General features: G+C 51.4%; 1 protein-coding gene and 1 long non-coding RNA gene across 3 annotated transcripts in view; one reads left to right on the top strand and one right to left on the bottom strand.

Annotated features, from left to right (window-relative positions):
* ASB2 (ankyrin repeat and SOCS box containing 2) overlaps positions 1-10,453 on the bottom strand; it is a 46,988-nt gene extending 36,535 nt beyond the window's left edge. The window contains exons 1-2 of one of the 2 annotated variants that reach the window (XM_070477903.1): positions 10,180-10,453; positions 906-1,017 (exon numbers count right to left, since the gene is read on the bottom strand). The gene's annotated coding sequence lies outside the window, so the exon portion shown is untranslated. The remainder of the gene's footprint in view (positions 1-905; positions 1,018-10,179) is intronic. The other variant, XM_020875933.2, reaches the window with a different exon arrangement.
* Positions 10,454-10,477: 24 nt separating this feature from the next.
* LOC139038700 (uncharacterized) lies at positions 10,478-19,043 on the top strand. Its single transcript, XR_011491774.1, has 2 exons — positions 10,478-10,560; positions 18,423-19,043. It is a non-coding gene; the product is annotated as an uncharacterized lncRNA (long non-coding RNA).
* Positions 19,044-20,636: the final 1,593 nt, after the last annotated feature.

Below are 20,636 nucleotides of genomic sequence, written 5' to 3'. Positions count from 1 at the left end.
CTGTGTGACCTCAGCCACATCCCTGTCTCTCTCTGGGCCTCAGTTTTCCCATTACAAAAGGAGGGTTTTGGCTAGAAGGTTTCCAAGGGTTCTTCCTGTTCTAAAATTTCTGCAACTCATTGAGATGTTTGGTCAGCTCTATGCCAAACTCTCTGTCCCTGGGGGTCCCTATGGCCACGTCAACAGACTCCCCATAGGTATGGAGCTTAGCAGGGGGAATAGGGACCCAGGTATCATTGGAAGGATCTCAGATCTGAGAGTCAGGAACTCTAGGTCTAGTTTCAATTCTGCGACTTACTAGCTTTGTGACCTTGGTTAAGTCACTTCCCCTTCTGGGCTTCAGCTCCTTTATCAGTAAAAAGGGGAATGAGACAACCCATTTCGCCGCGTTGTGGGAGCCATGCCTGTGCTGGGTAGGTGCGGGCAGTGGGGAGGAGACCCCTCCAGTCCTTCACCCCAAGATGGCCAGTGGCTCTGCAGCCTGGTGTGGGTGGTTCAGAGGCACCTGGACAGCACCCAGCTCCAGCGAGCACCCCTTCCCTGACCAGATTTCTAGGAAGGCGAGGGCAGCCAGGTGATGCTCACCTGGAACCACCTTCTCCTGCAGCCCGTGCCAGACTCCCCACCCCCATGGGTCAGACAGCATCCAGAGACTTTGCCTTTGATCATTTATCTCATAGCATTGCCCTGTCAACAGCCCTAGAAAGTAAGAACATTTTTTGTTGAGTTAACTTACTAAATCTTCGGCATCCTCGAGCCTTCCAAAAGGACTTAATGCCCCTATGTACTTGATACCCACACATGAGTATGATGGATGAAGCAATTATGATTCAGAAAGGGGAAGGGAAAGGCTTGTATGAGGACAGACAGCTGGAACACAGGGCTTTGGAGCCCAAACTTCCTACCTCAAATCCAGTTCTCCTTCTGGGAATTCCAGGGACATGGATCCAGGTAAGCAGCACTCATGGAGTTCCGAGCAGGCAGGAGTAATACTGCCATCCTCCTCCAGCCTGGCACCTGCACAGTGGGCATGGTGTCAGGTTCTCGGCCCATGCAGGGGAAGTTTCCCAGATGTCCATCACCAACTCCCAGAGTTTACTCACTCATGTCCATTGAGTTGGTGATGCCATCCAACCATCTCATCCTCTGTCGTCCCCTTCTCCTCCTGCCCCCAATCCCTCCCAGCATCAGGGTCTTTTCCAGTGAGCCAGTTCTTCGCATCAGGCAGCCAAAGTGTTGCAGCTTCAGCTTCAGCATCAGTCCTTCCAATGAATATTCAGGACTGATTTCCTTTAGGATGGACTGGTTGGATCTCCTTGCAATCCAAGGGACTCTCAAGAGTCTTCTCCAACACCATAGTTCAAAGGCATCAATTCTTCAGCGCTCAGCTTTTCTTTATAGTCCAACTCTCACATCCATACATGACTACTGGAAAAACCATAGCCTTGACTAGATGGACCTTTGTTGGCAAAGTAATGTCTCTGTTTTTTAATATGCTGTCTAGGTTGGTCATAACTTCTCTTCCCAGGAGCAAGCGTCTTTTAATTTCATGGCTGCAATCACCATCTGCAGTGATTTTGGAGCCCAGAAAAATAGTCAGCCACTGTTTCCACTGTTTCCCCATCTATTTGCCATGAAGTGATAGGACCGGATGCCATGATCTTAGTTTTCTGAATGTTGAGCTTTAAGCCAACGTTTTCACTCTCCTCTTTCAATTTCATCAAGAGGCTCTTTAGCTCTTCTTCGCTTTCTGCCATAAGGGTGGTGTCCCTACAATGGGCTTAATCAGTTCAGTTCAGTTCAGTTCAGTCACTTAGTCGTGTCTAACTCTTTGCGACCCCATGGACTGCAGTACACCAGGCCTCCCTGTCCATCACCAACTCCCGGAGTTTACTCAAACTCATGCCCATCGAGTCGGTGATGCCATCCAGCCATCTCATCCTCTGGCATCCCCTTCTCCTCCTGCCCCCGATCCCTCCCAGCATCAGGGTCTTTTCCAACGAGTCAACTCTTTGCATGAGGTGGCCAAAGTATTGGAGTTTCAGCTTCAGCATCAGTCCTTCCAATGAACACCCAGGACTGATCTCCTTTAGGATGGACTGGTTGGATCTCCTTGCAATCAATTTTTCAGCGCTCATCTTTCTTCACAGTCCAACTCTTACATCCATACATGACCACTGGAAAAACCATAGCCTTGACCAGATGGACCTTTGTTGGCAAAGTAATGTCTCTGCTTTTTAATACGCTGTCTAGGTTGGTCATAACTTTCCTTCCAAGGAGTAAGCGTCTTTTAATTTCATGGCTGCAATCACCATCTGCAGTGATTTTGGAGCCCCCAAAAATAAAGTCTGACACTGTTTCCACTGTCTCCCCATCTATTTCCCATGAAGTGATGGGACCCGATGCCATGATCTTAGTTTTCTGAATGTTGAGCTTTAAGCCAACTTTTTCACTCTCCTCTTTCACTTTCATCAAGAGGCTTTTTAGTTCCTCTTCACTTTCTGCCATAAAGGTGGTGTCATCTGCATATCTGAGGTTATTGATATTTCTCCTGGCAATCTTGATTCCAGCTTGTGCTTCTTCCAGCCCAGCATTTCTCATGATGTACTCTGCATATAAGTTAAATAAGCAGAGTGACAATATACAGCCTTGACATACTCCTTTCCCTATTTGGAACAATGGGCTTAATAAAAGCACCTATTTCATGGCAGAGTGACAGTGGGGCGAGGAGGTGAGATCCTGGGTGATGCCCTGCCCCTCTCTTGTCCTCAGTTTCTCCTCATCTTCATGCTGCTCAGCTTGATTTCTGAGGCCTCGGCTTGGGGACTGGGCCACCTTCTGGGCCTGAGTCCAGGAAAGAGGCCGTTGGTCTCATAGGACCCTCTGGGAGGCTGATTGAGATAAAAATAGCCCTTTCCCAGGGAAAGTGAGAGTGCAGTGGGCCCTGCCAGTCAAGCTAGAGGCCTGCGGAGGGAGCAATGTTTGAGCGTGGCCCATCCAAGGCCAGCTTGGAATAGGGGAGACCGAGGCTTCCAGGGGCCCCTCTTTCCCTCATTTGTGGGTCCCCAAACATTGGCTCCAGGGGAACCCCCACCTCTCCCAGGTGGCATCTGTAAAATGGGGGTAACAGTCGCTGTGACGGGGGTTCTTGTGTTAACACAGTAAAGCACTCAGCACAATGCCTGGCCAATCCACAGTCAATGCTCTTCCAAGATGGGCCTCAGTTTCTACACCTGTTAAATGGGCATAGAAACATGGGCCCGTGCAAGACTGAAGTGAGGATTAAATAATAGCATTTGAAAAGTGGTCCTTCTTCCTCCGGTTCCTTCCCCTTCCCACAAATCCAGGCTCCCCAACAGCCAGGGTCTGCCTGGGAGCTGGCAGGGCCCTGGGTTCCCACAGATGGGGTAGGGTCATTGTGGCTGTCTGGGGTGGGAAGGGTGACTTCTTGATGTCTTAGTAGAAATCGGGGCTGGGGGCATGGCTGGGAGTATCGGGGACAGGAAAGGGCCTGGCAGTCATCTTCCAGGGCACCAAGCTCCCACTCTGCTGAGGACCTGAGTCAGAGGTAAGAGCCCAGATAAGCCACTTCCAGCTGTCTGCTCATCTGCCTTCCCTTCCTGGCCTCGTCCACTCACTATCTGTCCCAGATGCCTTCCTGTGGCTTCTCCCCCAGGAAGCCCCCCAGATCTGATGGCTGAGGAGCACTGAGCTGCCCCCAAGGGCCCCCCTCCTCTGCTAGTGCCCTGACCACCCACTGTGGGCCTGGCTCCCCGGGGAGTCCAGAGGCGTCCAGAGAGCAGGGCTGTGTCACATTTGTGCTATCACCCCGGGACCTAACCCGAGGCCAGGTACGCAGTAGGTACTTAGTAAATGTCAGACGGGCAGGGGAATGAATGATTGGGTCAAACCTTGGAAGCACAGCTATCATGAGAAGACCCTGCTTTTGGTAGAGAGCGTGATCGCAGATGTCTGACTGCCTGGGTTCAAAGCCGGCTCTGCCACAAGCTGACTGCGTCATGGGAAGCAGGTTGCTCCCACCCCTTCTGCCTCACTTTGCCCTTCTGTAAAATGGAGACATAGTAGCGTCTGGTCTACAGAGGTACAGTCAGATGAAACCAGGTGACATGTATGAACATGGGGCAGGCCACTTAGCACGTAGCCAGTGGCCCAGGAAAACCTGCTAACACTAGTCCATGCTCCGGAGATGCTGTGATTCTCTGCTCTGACTCATTCCTGCTGCGACGCTGTCACCCGGAACGCCTTCCCGGTTGGCAGTTTCCGTGCGAACCGCTTTCCCCTCAGCTGTGATCAGGAGGGACGTTAGTCCAGGCACCCCCACGGGACCCTGCAGAGCTCTGATGGGCCGGCCCGGGGGTGAGTAACAGGCTCAGAGCTTGGGAAGGAAGGAGATCGCCACGCCCTCCCCAAGCCCAGCCTGGGTGCGGGATGGATTCCGCCCACCACTTCCAAATCCCTCGCTCCCCGGGGCCCCTCCCGCCACCTCCTCCCTTCCTGCGTACACGACCTGCTGTCCTGGGAACTTTGGAAGGACCCACAGCCCGTCCCACTCCTTCTAATCCCGGGTTTGAATTCATGTATGAGGTGACCGCCTACAAACAACAATAGAGGGTGTCTAGTGAGCACTTATTTCCTGGAATAGGGTTGGCACATAGTAAGGGCTGGATGAGTGTTTCAGGCAGGGTCAACTTACGTGTTTTAGGTATGAGTGTGGACTATCCGAGTCAGCTCTTACGTAAAGCGCTGTGTTTCAGACACTGCAACGAGCGCTGGGAGAACCACAGCCCTAATGCCTCCCCTTGCAGTTAATTTACACTCCTGAATGTTGTCCTCTTGAGCCACGTGGTAGATCTATGATGAGGTGTTGTTGTTCCCATTCTACAGATGAGGAAATTGAGGCAACAGCAGGGCAGAATTGACAAAGGGACCAGAGGCTATATCTTCTGACCTCACACCTAGTTCTCATCCCATGTAACCAACAGACTAGTTGTTTTGTAAGCTTTGAATAAAGGGCCAGGTTAAACTGAAGGCTATATATATAGAAAGACTATATATGTATATGCACACGTACACATACGTATATATTCAAAGGGGGCTTTCCTGGCTCAGATGATAGAATATAGCTGCAATGCAAAAGACCTGGGTTCGATTCCTAGGTCGGGAAGATCCTCTGGAGAAGGGAATGCCAACCCAATCCAGTATTCTTGCTTGGAGAATCCCATGGACAGAGGAGCCTGGTGGGTCCATGGGGTCTCAAAGAGTCGGACACAACTGAGCAACTAACACTTTCACTTTCATATATTACTATATTATAAATGTATACACATATATGTTATATAAGTATATAATTGTCTATCTATTCTAGGGCCTCCCAAACATCCCATGACCTTAGCCTGAGATAGTCCTAACCATAACTGCTTGGTGAGCTTGGGGCCATATGAGGAAGTGAGGAATTGACCTGGGCTGTTTCTCGGCCCCCAGGGTTCTCAACCCGACTCCTTGAGATGCCCAAATACGTTTATGAAGCTTAATCTTTCTGATCTGCTGTTGCCCTAGATCTGGAAGGACCCTGGGAAATCTGAGGAAACACTTCCAGCTGGAGACTCGTGCTTGTAAAACATTAAAGCATCTCTCCCTTTCCTGGGTCCTAAGGCTTTAAAAGCTAAACCATAGAAAAGGCTGGTGCTCACAGTATTATATATAAAACAGATGAACAACAAGGACCTTCTGTATAGTATAAGGAACTATATTCATTATCTTGTAACGACCCATAAATGAAAAGAATCTGAAGCAGAATGCATATATCGGGTTAACCAAATAGTTCATTCAGATTTTTCTGTAAGATGTTATGGAAAAGCTCTAATGAACTTTCTGGCCAACCCAATATACGTGTATAACTGAATCACTTCACTGTATACCTGAAACATTGTAAATCAACTACTCTGAACTAAAGAAAAAAAAAAAAGCCGGTGCTGTGGATCCCTGCACCATTTCCTGGCCAATTTCACATACTGCACCTTTTGACTTCTCAAGACCCCTGCACTGGGGGAGGATTCTTCCCATTGCCCAGATGGGGAGACCCAGATTGTAAGTGGTAGAGAGCCCCCCTGCCCCTGTTTCCATCAGACTCTCTGACACTGCACGCTTATGGCTGTGAGCCGGGGTTAGTCTGGAAGTCTCTGCTAAGGGCTGACTTGGCCCTGGGGTGTGGGGGAGTGGAATCCAGGCCATCTTGCTTGGCCCCCAGAGGGCCCAGGTTAGAGCCCCAGGCTGGGCCTTTGTAACAGGGAGTGCTGACAAGCCTCTGGCTGCTGGCGTCTGGGGCCTCACAGCTGTTAGGATTTGAGCCTTTGTTCAGACTCTAAAGCTCTAAAGCCCCTCCCAGCTCTTCTGATCTCAGACACTTTGATGCTGGTGATAGACACACTCCTGGCTTCCCTTGGGAGCTAGGACTCTGGATTTCTGAGCTGCACGAGGGTTGTCGGAGGTTACTGAGCTGACCTATTACTGAGTAATCCTGTCAAAGGTTACCCGACCACTGCTGACCCATAGCCCAGGAGGAGAAACCGAGGCCCAGAGACAGGGTGCGATGGGCCCAAGTCACCAAGGGAGGAGGTAACGAACAGGGATTTGAACCTGCCCAAAGCTACATCCGCTCCCACACCACCACGCCCCAGGCCCTCTGCACCCATCGTTTGCAGAGGAGTCCAAGACTGTGCTAAACGAGCTGAGCACCGCTCGCCAGCCTGAATCAGGATGAATCGCTCACCAGGGGTTAGGACCCTGATGACGTTTTAGAAGATTATGTATTGATTGTTGCAAACTGCAGGCAGAAGCTACCCCTAAAACAGGGGGAGAGAAATAGGGGGAGGGGGAGACAGGAAAGAAGAAAGAACAAGGGGGAAGAAACCTATTTTCCCTTTTTTGGTGGAAAATGCTCCATTTTCCGGGGAGAAGCACATACTCTGCACAGGCCCAAAGGCCCACAGTCTGAGGCGGGGCCATGAGCACCAGCTAAGGAAAGCATCAGTTAATGCCAAGTTTCCATTTTATATCTTTGGGTCCCATGCTATTGAGTCCCCAGGCCCCATGGGTCACCTTCTGCTCAGCCTACCAAGTGGAGGATGTGTCTCTTACCTCCCAGCCCTGAAGGGGCTGGTCCTGGCACAGCTAGCCCCCTCCCATGCCCCCCCGGCACACCCCCTCACTTTTTCCCACAGCGGCAGCTCGGAACATACAGGTCTGGCACGTACGCAGGACTCGAGACCCCCGCCCCGGTTTCTGCCCAGGGATCAGCGAATGCCAGGCTTTGCCTTGTGCCAGAAGCCTGGGCTGGGGATGCGAAGGGGCCGGGTTCCCCAGTGCAGGTCTGAGCCTCTGATCACTGTTGCCCCAGCCCTTGCACGCAGCCCAAATATGGCCTTGCCGGCTAAGGAGGATGCAGTCGCGTCCTACCCTTTGTGACCCTGTGGACTGTAGCCCACCAGACTTCTCTGTCCACTGAATTCTCCAGGCAGTGGGTTGCCACGCTCTCCTCCAGGGGATCTTCCCCACCCAGGGATCAAACCCGCATCTCATGTCTCCTGCAATGGCAGGCAGGTTCTTTACCACTAGTGCCACCTGGGAAGCCCAAGTATGGCCTTGCCCAGCCCTATTCTGGGCACCTGGAGGTCATGGACTCTTTCTCATCTTGACCCCTGGGTGGCAGAATGTTCTGGAAGCTCTAACTCCAGGCTCCAGAAGAGAAAATCTCAGGCGGGGCAGGGGTGCCCTCCCAGAGCCCTCTCTCTCCTCACCCAGCCTAACCACATGCAGGGCTGGCTGGAAATCTTTTATTTGAGATCATTTCAAAATCAGCTAGGATCCCTCTCCTTTTTGTCTTTGTTTGCTTGCTTGCTTTTGTTCTCCTGCCTTTACTTAAATCTTTTTCTTTTCCTCCCTCTACTTTTTCTGTCTTTTCTACCCTTCTCCTCTGTCTCCTTTTCTTTAAAAAGTTCAGGCAGGTTAGGAATCACCTGACTTCTGTATGGAAAATCCCATGAACAGAGGAGCCTGGTGGGCTATAGAGTCCATAGGGTCGCAAAGAGTCAGACCTGGCCGAGAAACTGACCACGAGCAGGAGCTCTGTATTACCATCACCTCCCCACAACGTTTTCCTCGGCCACAAAGCTCTTAACAACTCATTTATACTCCCAAGCACTAACTGGTTCCAAAGAGGGTGCTGAGGATGAGAAGTAAAGATGTCAACAAGTCCTGTGATAGCTGCCCGTTCCAGGCGGTCTGACCCTCTTCAGCTCAGCAGTGGAAGGACAGTGGGCGGGTCCAGGGATATTTTTGTGCCTCCTCTGGGAAGACTCTTTTGGATCCAGCCTGCCCACATTGTACAGCACCTTATGATGGTTCAGTGGTGCCAGGACGGGTCTGTTTACCGCAGTGCTGGTCCCCTGGGCGACCTCAGAGACCACAGCTTAGGCTTTGGGCACTGGAGGCCCATCAGCTAAGAGTCCAGGATTTGAGTCCCATCTCCAACACCTCCTAGCTCTCTGGCTTTAGATGAGACCCTCAACCTCTCGGGACCTCAGTTTGCACCTTTGGGAAATGGGAGTCACCATCGTCTCTAACTCATGATGCCCAGGAAAAGAGTCAGTGAGAGGAACCACCACAAGCCCTAGGCCAGCGCCTGGCTCACAGTGAGTGCTCAATGAAGGCTCACGGGTATCGATGGCTCTTATTCACTGTCAGGTCACCAGGGGTGGATCACACACGGTCCCCACCCCAAGGAGGAGGGAGAAGGTGACGCCCTCCCCTCTCCCAGGCCCTCGTGGGCTGGACTGTTTGTGCAAGAATGGGTGATGCAACCTGGAAGGCTGCCAGGTGGTGGCAGCCGCCAGTCCTGGAGGGGTCTGTGCTGTAAACAGGCCTGCCACCAGCTGTCGGGACCTGTCCAACTGTTGCAGAAGTGAGTGGAGTCCGCCTCTGGCTGCCCCACCGCGCTCTGCCCCGGGCCTCCGACCGCAGAGGTCAGGGGCTATGCCTGGTGCGCTGGCCCTGCCGGCTCTGCCTGGGCGCCTGTGAACTCACTCAACTGCTGCCTCGTGCGTAAACTTACCTTTTGTCGAGGCAAGCTCTTCTATCCTGTGCTGGAGGCTCAATTTCTGCCCTGACTCAGGCCTTAATGACTTACCTAAGGGTCACTGCCTCCCTGCCTCCTTGTTCCTCTGGCTTTGCAAGGAGCTGCCTAAAGTCAGATCCTCTCCACCACTTCTCTGCTCAAAAATGATCAGAATATGTTCCATCCTCTTGCCTGGCCTGGTGAGAGCAGTATCTCCCACCACTACCCCCATTCCTGACTTCCCCTTCCAGCATCACCGCCACTTCTCACCTCCTGACCCTTAGCTATAACCACACGGCTCTCCCTACTATCTCCCCAGACCCACCCAGCTTGTCTGCCTTTGCCCGAGCTGATCCTCCAGCTGGAGGTCCCTATCCCACCCACCCTCTGCCTATCTGAGACATCCATCCATCTTTTCAAAGGCCAGCACTTCTTTGAATGTGTCCTCATGTTTACACACACACACCCTTTTTCATTCTTTACGTGGTATCTTAGTTTTGTTTGCAGATTCTATTTCCTCTCCTAAACCCCAAGTTATTGCAAATACAGCTTGTGGCATCCAAGGTTGCTATCACCCCCCCCACACACACACACACACAATCCTGCCCATACATAGATGTTCCATAGACGCTCCAAAAATGGCACATGAAATTAACGACCCCATGCCTGAAAATATCTCTTCCCTCAACCTGAAAGCATTTGAAAGTCATTTGTCTGATACAGACATTGCCCAAGGCCTATAGAACCAACAATAGCATCATTGATAACTCCTTTTGCATTGCCATTTTTAGAAGTACACAGCAGAGTGATATTCTGAGCAAGAATCCTCCGGAAGATTGGACAAGTACATGCAAACGGCTGATTCTCTGTGCCCCCAATCCAAAATAAAAGTCACTAGCCTGCTTTAATAACTCAAGAGAATAGAAGAAAGAGGGAGACACACAAACATACTTTGACTCTAAGAGGCTATGAATAGACACCGCAGCAGTTAAGTCCCAGCCCGACAAGCAGTCTTTCTGCATAAGAAAGTTGAAAGCATGCATTACCTGTTAGGCTCTGAAACAAGGGTAAAATTCAGGGGTAAGAAAAAGGATTTTTCCTGAGAGTGTCTTAATTCAGAACATGCTCCCTGAGTTTGCCTTCAGCCCTGGCCCTGGGCTTCTGGCTGCTCTGCCAGGCAGTTCTGAAACGCTCTCCTTTGAAGCAGGGAGTTTATTTCGGGCCCATCGCATGACCAATGATGGCAAGCCAAACTATAAGATGTTATGAATCTCAGATTTCCTGTTTAAAGATTGCACCGAGGAAGCCGCGATCCTGGTTTCCTCCAGGCCGCGGCAATTACGGACTTGACTTCGGAGAGCATCTCGGAGCCTTGGCTCTCCCGTGACGTCATCACTTCGGATCCTTGACACGGAGGCCATATATGGGTATGTTTCTGGAACTCCCCAGGAGGGAGCGAGAGAGGAGAGAGATGCAGAGAGTAAGAGACACAGAGCTGGGAGAGAAAGCCGCAAGCAAGAGCAAGGAAGGAAATGTGGGAGAGAGGAGAAGGGAAGAGAAGAGACAGAAAAGAGGGAAAGTGGGAAGAAAGGATGGAGAGAAGAGAGGAGGAAGGAGGGGAGTCAGGGAGGCTGGGAAGGAAGAGGGGAAGGAGGGAGACCGAGAGCAGGCAGGAAGGCAGGCAGGAAGAAGGGCTGAACGAGAGGGAAGTGCAGATGCGCAGGTTCACTGTTGGGGCCTTTGCGGGTAGCAGGTGGCAGAGCCTGATATTTGGGGGTCCCAGGGCAGGAATCCAGCTGCTGGAGTCTATGGAGTGGGAAGGGAAACAAACGAATGAATAAGCCTGTGGGCAAGCCCGGGCAGGGGCAGTGGAGTCCTTCCTCCAGGCCCAGGGAAGAAATTCTCTGCTTCTGGACTCGATGGAGTGGCCCCAAATGTTAGCCTCGGGTGGCGAAGACAGCACACATACGGGCACATGCCCTGAGCATGCACGATGCCAGGCACCCACATGCCCACGTCTGCGTTCAGATCTCAGGTTACAGAGTCGGGGACGCTGGAAATGTCACTCGGCCACTCCTCTAAATGAAAAATAATTTCCGTTTCAGAGACCACTTCCCCTTGCAGAATATTGGACTTGTGACCCCAGAGCATGGCTCACTTTGCATATTCCATCTGGAAATTAATCTCAGCGAGTTCAGGGCGCCCTGTAGTCGGGTCAGTGTTCTAGAGGCTGACCTGGGGCTAAGGACAGGAGGGTGTGGTGAGTCCCAGGCTGTCTTCCAGCTACCAGCGTCACCTCCACTTGGGACAGTCCCCCCGGGCCACTGTGGCTGATGACCCCGAAAGGTCAGTTCACACACAGCACCCCCAGGCCATGTGCCATGACAGGGATGCAAGAGAAGAGGGGGCTGTCCGGGGCTCTTTACTGTTTGGGGATATTTCTCGTCAGGAAGAAATTCTAGTAGGTTCCATGGAGTGCATCCTTAGAGTTCTACTGCTTCCTTGGGATCCCTGCCAGATGTAGGGCACAGATGCCACTGCCTTCCATGTCAGAGACCCCAGGTCTGGCCTGCCTGGGAGGGCTGGGCTGTGCGCAGGGACAGGGCCCATTTTTAGGTGGCCCTCTGTCTTGCCTCTCCCTCCTAGTCCAGACAAACCTCATAGAGTCAAGAAAGCTGGAGAAACTTGGTCTCCAAATCCTGTTGCCTCTGTCTGCACTCAGCTTTTGTAAATTAAGAGCCTGAATTGTGGGTCAAGCATCACAGGGAACAGAAGATGCATGGAGGGTGGACAGCAATGGGACAGGGCTGGCCAGACACACTGACTCATATATGACAGTGTCTTCTGGCTGCACTTGCACAGCTATTGCAGCAAATGCTATCATTACCCCATTTCACAGATGAGAAAACTGAGGCTTGGAGAGACTGGGGAGTTTGTCCAGAATCTATAAGTAATGGTTTAGCAATTTGAACCATGTCTGCCTGATGCAAAAACTGATGCTTTTAGCTGTAGCTCTATCTCCCCAAAGTGAAAGTGTTAGTCGATTAGTCATGTCCAACTCTTTGTGATCCCATGGACTATAGCCTGCCAGGCTCCTCTGTCCATGGGATTCTCCAGGCAAAAATACTGGAGTGGTAGCCGTTCCCTTCTCCCAGGCATATTCTCAACCCAGGGATTGAACCCAGGTCTCCCGCATTGTTGTGGGCAGATTCTTTACCGTCTGAGCCACGAAGGAAGCCCCTATTCCCCAGGTAATGAGGAAATCAAATGTTGGAGCAAAACAAGGAGTGCCACAAGGCTCTGACTATAAACCAGTGAATATTTGCTATTCCCCTGGTCCTTCACTCGTCCCACGTGTGAGGCTTGATGCTATGGATAAAGGTCCACAGAGTCTGAGACCAAGTTGGCCTGTCTGTTCACATTACAGGTCAGTCAACTCCAAAATGAAGTTGGGCTGACATGTTGATTCCCGAGCTAAACTGCACGTTAGAATCCTATTAAACTTAGCCATACCTGCCTCTACCCGAGAGATTCTAATTTAATTTATCCGAGCCAAGGCCTGAACAGCACTGATTTTTTAAAACATTTCATTAAAGTGTAATATGCCCACAGAAAAGCAGACTTATCACAAGAATATATCCCATCAATTCACAGGCACCCCAGCACCCGCATCAAAGAGAGATGCATCAAAGAGATTGCCCGTTTCAATGCAACCCTCTGCCACCTCCTGCCAAGGGTGACCACTCTTCCTGACGACTAGCGGCTCAGGTTGTTTTGAACTACCTACAAGTGGAGTCACACCAGTGTCTTCCCCACTAAACAGTGTAGTCTGAGGTCCGTCCATATTGTTTCATGTAGTTCCAGATTGTTCCTTCCCATTGCCATGTGGTTTTCCATGCTCTGAATATATCTCAGTTGGCCACTTGCTGCTGTTGGTCCTTTGGGTGGTACCTAGTTTGGGACCATAATGGATATCGTAGCTGTGAACATTCTAGAACATGTCTGTTGGTGACTATCCATGCCCATTTCTGCTGGGCCAACACCTAGGACAGGAATCACTAGGTCATAAAATCGGTATATGTTCAGCTACAGGAACACGGCCAGTTTTCCAAAGGTGTTGTACCGACTTACCCTCCCACAGGCTATGCGCCTGAGTTCCAGGTACTCCGTATCCTCACCAGCACTTGCATTTTCCACCTTTTCTCACATTATCCATTCTGATGGGCAATACTGTTAATTCACTGAGGTTTTCATTTATGTGTCTCAGATAACAAATTACACAAACCCCTGAAAAGTCTTGGCCCCAGGGATATTTGGAGCCTTTGTGCAAGGCCCTATAGATGATCCTGTGGAACAGTCCTCGAGGGAAGGTTTTTATGGGGACAGAAAGGAGTCCATGGGGGCACAGATGCAGAGGCAAAAACCAAACAACTGGTCAACTTGAAGGGCAATGGAAAGAAGGCCTGGCTGCCAAGAGAAAACCCCAGGGCTCACAGATGGCACCAGAAGGGTTCTCTCCTGATCCCACACAGAGCCTCCCCTCCCTCCCTCTCTAGCTCCCTACCCTGCTTCATTTATCTCCACAGCACTTATCACCCTCCCCTGGAGTTATGATGTATTTATTTGTCATTCCTTATTTATTGCCTGCCTGTCCCATCTGGATTATTTCTGTTCACTGCTGCGGATCAGGGCTTACAATGATGCCTGGTGCATAGTAGGTGCTCATTAAATAACTATTGCTATATGTGCTCTATGCAAACCACATAGCTCCTGGGTCTAAACTGGGAAAGGCTGTATCACATTTGCCAGGTTCATCATAGCTGATGGCTGCATAGACACTCACACACACGAACACACACATCAGACCTTTTAGGCTACCCTCCATGTTTATTTTAATCTGAATTGGATGAGTAAAGCTTGGTGGAGGGAGGCAGTTCATAGAGCTCCAAACCTAGTAAGGACCAGAGAGGGAGCCAGTCCCAGCATGTTCTCCATATGACAGTGATACCTCTTTCAGGAGGGAGAGAAAGAGAGAGGGGAGAGGGGAAGAGCCAGAGAAGAAGGAGAGGGTGCTCTGAGCTGGGATGTGGGACTCAGTGCCAAGTCTTGGAACAGTTTGGACCCAGTGACAGCATATCACCAGCTAAAATAAGCACCCCTGAGGTCTTGGTGTGCTGGCCCCTAGCCCTGGCTGCCTCTTGATATCAGTTTATTTTGGTTTCAAGGGATGAAGAGGGACAGGAAAGAGTCAGATCCACACCCTGGGCAGAGTGCTGGGGTGGAGAGGACCCAAGGCAGACAGCAGGGGCGGGGAGGGCAGATGAAGGCCCCAGGTCCTGGGAGGGAGGGAGATGCATCTATAGAAAGGAAGGAGGGGGCGAGGAGAAGGCAGAGAGAAGTCCCCGCCCCTCCTCCTTTCCTTATGATGAGCACAGTGCCCTCCGGGCCATGGCTAACTGACAGTTCCTTTCCTCTGGAGCAATCAGGACCCTCCTTAACCTCCCAGCTCAAGGTGCCAAGGCAGACTCCTGGAGAGAAGACCGTTTGTCTATTTATAGAGAGCAGAGTGGCTCAGACAGTGAAGAATCTGCCTGCAATCCAGGAGACCCAGGTTCGATCCCTGAGTCGGGACGATCCCCTGGAGAAGGGGATGGCAACCCACTCCAGTATTCTTGCCTGGAGAATCCCATGGAGAGAGGAGCCTGACAGTCCATGGGGTCGCAAAATATTGGACACAACTGAGCAACTAACACTTTCACTTTTCTTTTCAGAGAGCAGAGTAAGGGCACGACCTCACCCCTCAGGTGGGAGAACAGGGCAGGTCAGCCTCACACCCCATCACACCTTAGATATGGAGGTGACACCCCCAAGGATGAAGGGTCACCACCCTGCAGGACCCCTGGGGACAGGAGAAGTGCTGCCCGATCCCGCCCTGCTCCCTCTAATAGCCCGTGGGCCTGTCAGGGAGGAACAGTGGGATCTTGTAAGGGTTTCCATCACAATGAGCAGATCCAAGACACAGACTCCATCATGGGACACTGGGCTCTTTTCAGCTACCTGGGGCTTCCCGGAGCCATGACCATCCATGGCCACTCTCAAACAAGAGTGGCCAGGACAGGCCAGCAAGACAGCCAGCTTCAAAGCTCCCTGCTGTAAACCTCACTCGCCACTGTACAAATGGCCAGCTCTCCTTGGAGGGCTGCACTGAGCTACCCTGCCCAGAGACACAGAGGAAGAGCATCTACCTCAGCTCAGGCTTCAGCCTTCGGATGCACAACTGTCCGCAGCAGAAGCCCCGCAGCCCCAGGCCCATCCATCTGTGAGCTCTTTCTCCGGGGAGCGTCTGGCCCTGGAGGATGTCCTAACAGAGGGTGGTCCTGGGCCTGGCGGGGACATGCTCCGTCAGCCCCATGCAGACAGTACCTTCCTTGTGGAGACGCCACTGGCGCAACCCCGGTTATCATCATCCTGTCCTGCTTCCGGCACTGGCACTACTGCTGGTTAATCCCTGCTTGCTGCAGGACCTGCCCACAGCCCGGCACCTCGCCGAACCTCACTTTCATCTTCTCAGGCTAGGAGAGCACGGACTCTTCTCTCCCATGGCTTTTAGGGGATTCGACGAGATCCCAGGACTCAGACAGCCCACCCTGGGCCCCGCACTCAGTTGACGCTCATCCGTGGGACTTCTTCCACCCCACCTGCCCCCTGCAGAGGGACTGTGTGCGCAGAGCGGGAGGGCATCTCCCACGGGCCAGGCAGGCTCAGGTGACCAGTGAGTGGGCCTTGGACTGATCCATCCTGGAAGCTGCTGGCCCCTTCCAGGGCTTGATTTCATCGTGCCTGAATCACCCTTGGGAGCTCGAGTGAGCTTTGTTAGCTGCAGGGAACAGGTTTTCCATGAACATAAACATGTTTTGAGTGGAGCCGGGAGCTCTCTATTGCCCTTTAGCGAGAGGGAAGGCAACCCACCTCCCAGCCAGGGTGAGCCTGCAGCTGGCCGGCCCTCCTGCCCGGGGGTGAGCCAGGCTGTCAGACAATGCGTTTCCCGCTGGGTCCAGCCTCTCCTGGCCGGCCCAGCGCCATCCAGACAGAGCTGAGGCCAGGTCGCTGGGCCGTTCCCTCCATCACTGCAATGGAGCGGGGAGGGCAGGTACCTCTTGTATTCGGTCCCTGGTCAGCCACTCTGGAGGTGGCGCTTGCAGGGAACGAAGTGACCGCTCCAGAAACGCAGCTGTCACAGGCTGGCGTCTCTGCAGGGCAGCTGGCTGTAGGGCTGCTGACCGCTTCGCCTTTGCCTTATTCCTCAGGGAATGCAAAGTGGCCAGAGATGTGACACTGCAGAGGTGTCAGCAGGGAGGCTCCGGGCTTGCTGGGAGGAGGGGGGGCACCTGGGTTCTGGGAGGGAATTGGGGCTGACAAGGAGGCAGGCAGTGGATCAGGTGTCCCCACATCCTGCGGTTGGGGAGGGATGCAGACACCCCCACTGAGCAGTCCCTCCAGGGGTCCAGGCACCTGCATGGCCATCCCAGAGGGAGGCATATAATCCTGATGGAGGAAAGGTCCTCCTGGGATTCACCTGCTCCTGGTGAGGGTGACACCTCCACCCACACCACCTCTGTCCCACAGAAAACTGAAAGATCAGAAGAAGAAGAAATGTCTGAAGCAGAATATCCTTGGGGTTCATCTGCGCCAGCATCCTTTTTCTGAGAAAAGGGAATATGAGGCTGGAGAGGGTGAGGCTTTGCAGAAACCACAGCTTCCAGAAATTCATTCTGCTTCTCCGCAGCTCCCTCCCAAGCTTATGGTGTGGTCATAGAGGTTGATAATCACATCAAGCCCTGGACACAAAAACCCAAGTTGCTGGGCAAGGGGGCAGGAACTCCACCACATCAGAGGGAGATGGCAAAAGGCAGGCTGGACATGCCCTGGCCACATTTACAATGCCTGCTACCTCCTGGAGGCTCCCCTAAATGCTTCGGGGTGGAGAGGTTGTGGCTTGCAACAGACCACAAGTTCCACTTAGGAGCTAGAGGCTTAAGCACAGGCAACTTGGGTGTCAATGACATTGCGCTTCCTTGTTCCCACTCCAGGAGGTCAGGCAGGGGCCACTCTCAGCACAGAATCGCTTTACAAACGCTTCACAAGCGACCTGGGTGACTGCCCCAGGTCTCCCTTGCAGAGCCAAGTGGCTAAGAACCAAGACTCCAGAGTCATCTGCCAGCTCCACAACTTTCTAGCTGTGTGATCTTGGATAACTTACTTAACCTCTCTGAGCCTTGGCATTCTGATCTATAAGGTGGGAGAAAAAATGATAGTACCTATGCCTCATAGGAAAACTGCAAAGACTAAATTTTATACATGGTAGGCACCCCCACCTTACTGTCAGTTTCACTTTTCATGGTTTCAGTTACCCTTGGTCAACCGCAGTCGGAAAATATTAAGTGGAAAATTCCAGAAATAGACAATTCATAAGTTTTAAATTTCAAGCTGTTCTGAGTACCAAGATGAAATCTCACACCATCCTGCTCTGTCTGCCTGGGACCTGAATCATCTCTTTGTCCATCTCATCCCTGCGTCGGTCACTTAGTATCCATCTCAGTTATCAGATTGACTGTCTGTCGAGGTATCACGGGGCTTGTGTTCACTAAGTAACCATTTTACTTAATAATGAGCCCAAAACGCAGGTGCATTGATGCTGGCAATCTGGATCTGCCAAAGAGAAGTTGTGAAGTGCTTCTTTTAAGTGAAAAAGTGAAAACACACAAATTAATAAGGAGAGAAAAAAAATTGTATACTGAGGTAGCTAAGGTCTAGGGTGAGGATAAATCTGTGAAATTGTGATGAAGGATAAAGGAATTGCTGCTAGTTTTGCTGTCGAACTTCAAATTGCAAAAGTTAACAGCCACAGCGTGTGAAAAGTACTTAGTTAAATTGAAAAGGACATTAAATTTGTACAATAGTTATTCTGAGAGAGAGAGAGAGAGAGAGGGACTTCTCTCACATATCTTTTATCACAAGTGACTCAACTGGTAAAGAATCCGCCTGCAAAGCAGGAGACCCCAGTTTGATTCCTGGGTCGGGAAGGTCCCCTGGAGAAGGGATAGGCTACCCACTCCAATATTCTGGCCTGGAGAATTCCGTGAACTGTATAGTCCATGGGGTCGTAAAGAGTCAGAAACAACTGAACGACTTTCACTTCACTTCATTGTTATGATTGTTTAATTTTATTATTGCTTATTGTTGCTAATCTCTTACTGTTCCTAATTTATAAATTTTTATTTTATCATAGGAATGTATGTGGGCTTCCCAGGCGGCTCCAGTGGTGAACAACCCACCTGCCAATGCAGGAGACGTGACACAGATTTGATCCCTGGGTCAGGAAGATCCCCTGGAGGAGGGTGTGGCAACGCACTGCAGTATTGTTGCCTGGAGAATCCCGTGGACGGAGGATCAAGGCAGGCTACGGTCCACAGTGTTGCACAGAGTCGAGCACAGCTGAAGCAACTCGGCATGCATGCATGCATGTATGTATAGGAAAAAGCAGTATATGTAGGATTCAGCACTATCCATGGTTTCAGGCATCCACTGAGAGTCTTGGAATGTATCCTCCTTGGCCAAGAGGGAACTACATGTATATATTTTGGTCACCTGATGTGAACAGCCAACTTATTGGAAAAGTCCCTGATGCTGTGGAAAGATTGAGGGCAGAAGGAGAAGAGGGCATCAGAGGATGAGATGACTGGATGGCATCACCAGTGCAATGGGCATGAACTTGGGCAAACTTTGGGAGATGATGAGGAACAGGGAGGCCTGACGTGCTATAGTCCATGGGGTTGCAAAGAGTCGGACACGACTGGGCAACTGAACAACAACTGTATATATTCCTTAGAATAAAGACTTATAAATGTTAGGTGTTGCTATGAGCTTAAACTTCCTGAGAGAGACAGAGGGAATGGTGATTAGTTGAAAACAGTGGTTCTTAACTGGGGACATTTCCCCCTAGGGAACAGTTGACAATTCCTGGAGATGTTTCTGGGAGCCACAAGTGAGGAAGCTGGGGGTGCTACTGCATCTGGTGGGGAGAGGTTAGGGATGCTGCCAAACATCCTACAGTGTTCAGAACACCTTTCCCAGCATAGAATTAAGAGCCCAAATGTGCACAGTGCAGTGGTGGAGGAGCCTGGATGGAGGGATGGTGTGTGGAAGGAAGAGGATTGTGTGGGAAGGAAGAGGTCTGCTCGGAGTGACCAGGGCTCTCCCTGCTCCCCAAGGATGGCTTTGGATTTCAGGAATAACTGCCATCAGGAGGGCCAGGTGTTTGGAGACTGTTATGGGGAAGGCTCGTTGAACCGGTCTCATAAGCCAGCCCTGAAGGTCACCAGCAGAGGCAAATGCAGCCATAGTTCACGCAAAGCAGAAGCGACAGCCTCAGTGATCCCCATGAAGCCTGGGGTTTGCCAGTCGGCAGGAAAGGGGGGACTCAGTCCTGCGAGGGCCAGCTGTCCCTGATGGTAGCTGGTGCATTCAGACACACACACACACGCACACAGATGATGCTTAGATCATCTGGACACTACACATAGTTTACCTTCTTTCAGTGAGGAGCTGAATTTAATCTGCCAGTTGTGAGGGCCGTTGGCCAATGATCATTTAGTCGCATCAGTCACACCTGACTCTTTGCGACCCCGTGGACTGTAGCCCACCAGGCTTCTTTGTCCATGGGATTTCCCAGGCAGGAATACTGGCATGGGTTGCCATTTCCTTCTCCAGGGAATTGAACCTGCGTCTCCTGCATTGCAGGCGAATTCTGAGCCACCAGGGAAACCCAAAAGGGCGTGCTGCCTCCCCACTAGGGGGTCAGACCCTGGAATCCCACGTGACAGGAGGGGATACTCACCACTGTACTCATGGGGATGGCAGCCAGTCTTACAAAAATACTAAATAACTGTCAATGTCTCTTTTTTCCTAAAAACATATACTAGACCTCCCTCTCTTTCTTGGTGCCCGTGTGCGGGTACACATGTCAGGTGAGAGGCCGCTAGCACTCTGAAAAGAGCTCAGGCCTAGCCACCAGGGTCCTGGTCTTGGCCCTTCCGGAAAGTTCTCCGTGACCTCACGCAGACCTTTCCTGTCTCTGGAGTCCTGAGGAAAGAAGAATGGCACTGCCCTATGAACTGGTAGGAACCCAGGCCCCTCCAGACTCCGAGTGCCTCTGAAACCAGAAGGAGCAGCTTTGCTCTCCGAGAATAAAAATTCTAAGTCTCTGAAACCAGAAGGAGCAGCTTTGCTCTCCGAGAATAAAAATTCTAAGTCAGCTGGAATTCAAAATCGAGCCTATGTAAATATTTTCAAAACCAGAAATAAAAAAAAAAAATTGGGACAACAATGATTTTGAACAAGTGTCTGAGTCCAAGTTGACTCAGTTATTACAGGTGCCGGAAGGAAAACGCTCCTTTGTCTCTGTTCTTTCCTTTCCCCGCTTACTTTCCAGTTATCCTGGTGC

Source organism: Odocoileus virginianus, chromosome 16 (genome assembly GCF_023699985.2).
Source record: "Odocoileus virginianus isolate 20LAN1187 ecotype Illinois chromosome 16, Ovbor_1.2, whole genome shotgun sequence".
Classification (NCBI taxonomy): domain Eukaryota; kingdom Metazoa; phylum Chordata; class Mammalia; order Artiodactyla; family Cervidae; genus Odocoileus; species Odocoileus virginianus.
Note: the sequence above shows the minus strand (reverse complement) of the source record. Positions and strands in the feature narration are given on the sequence as shown.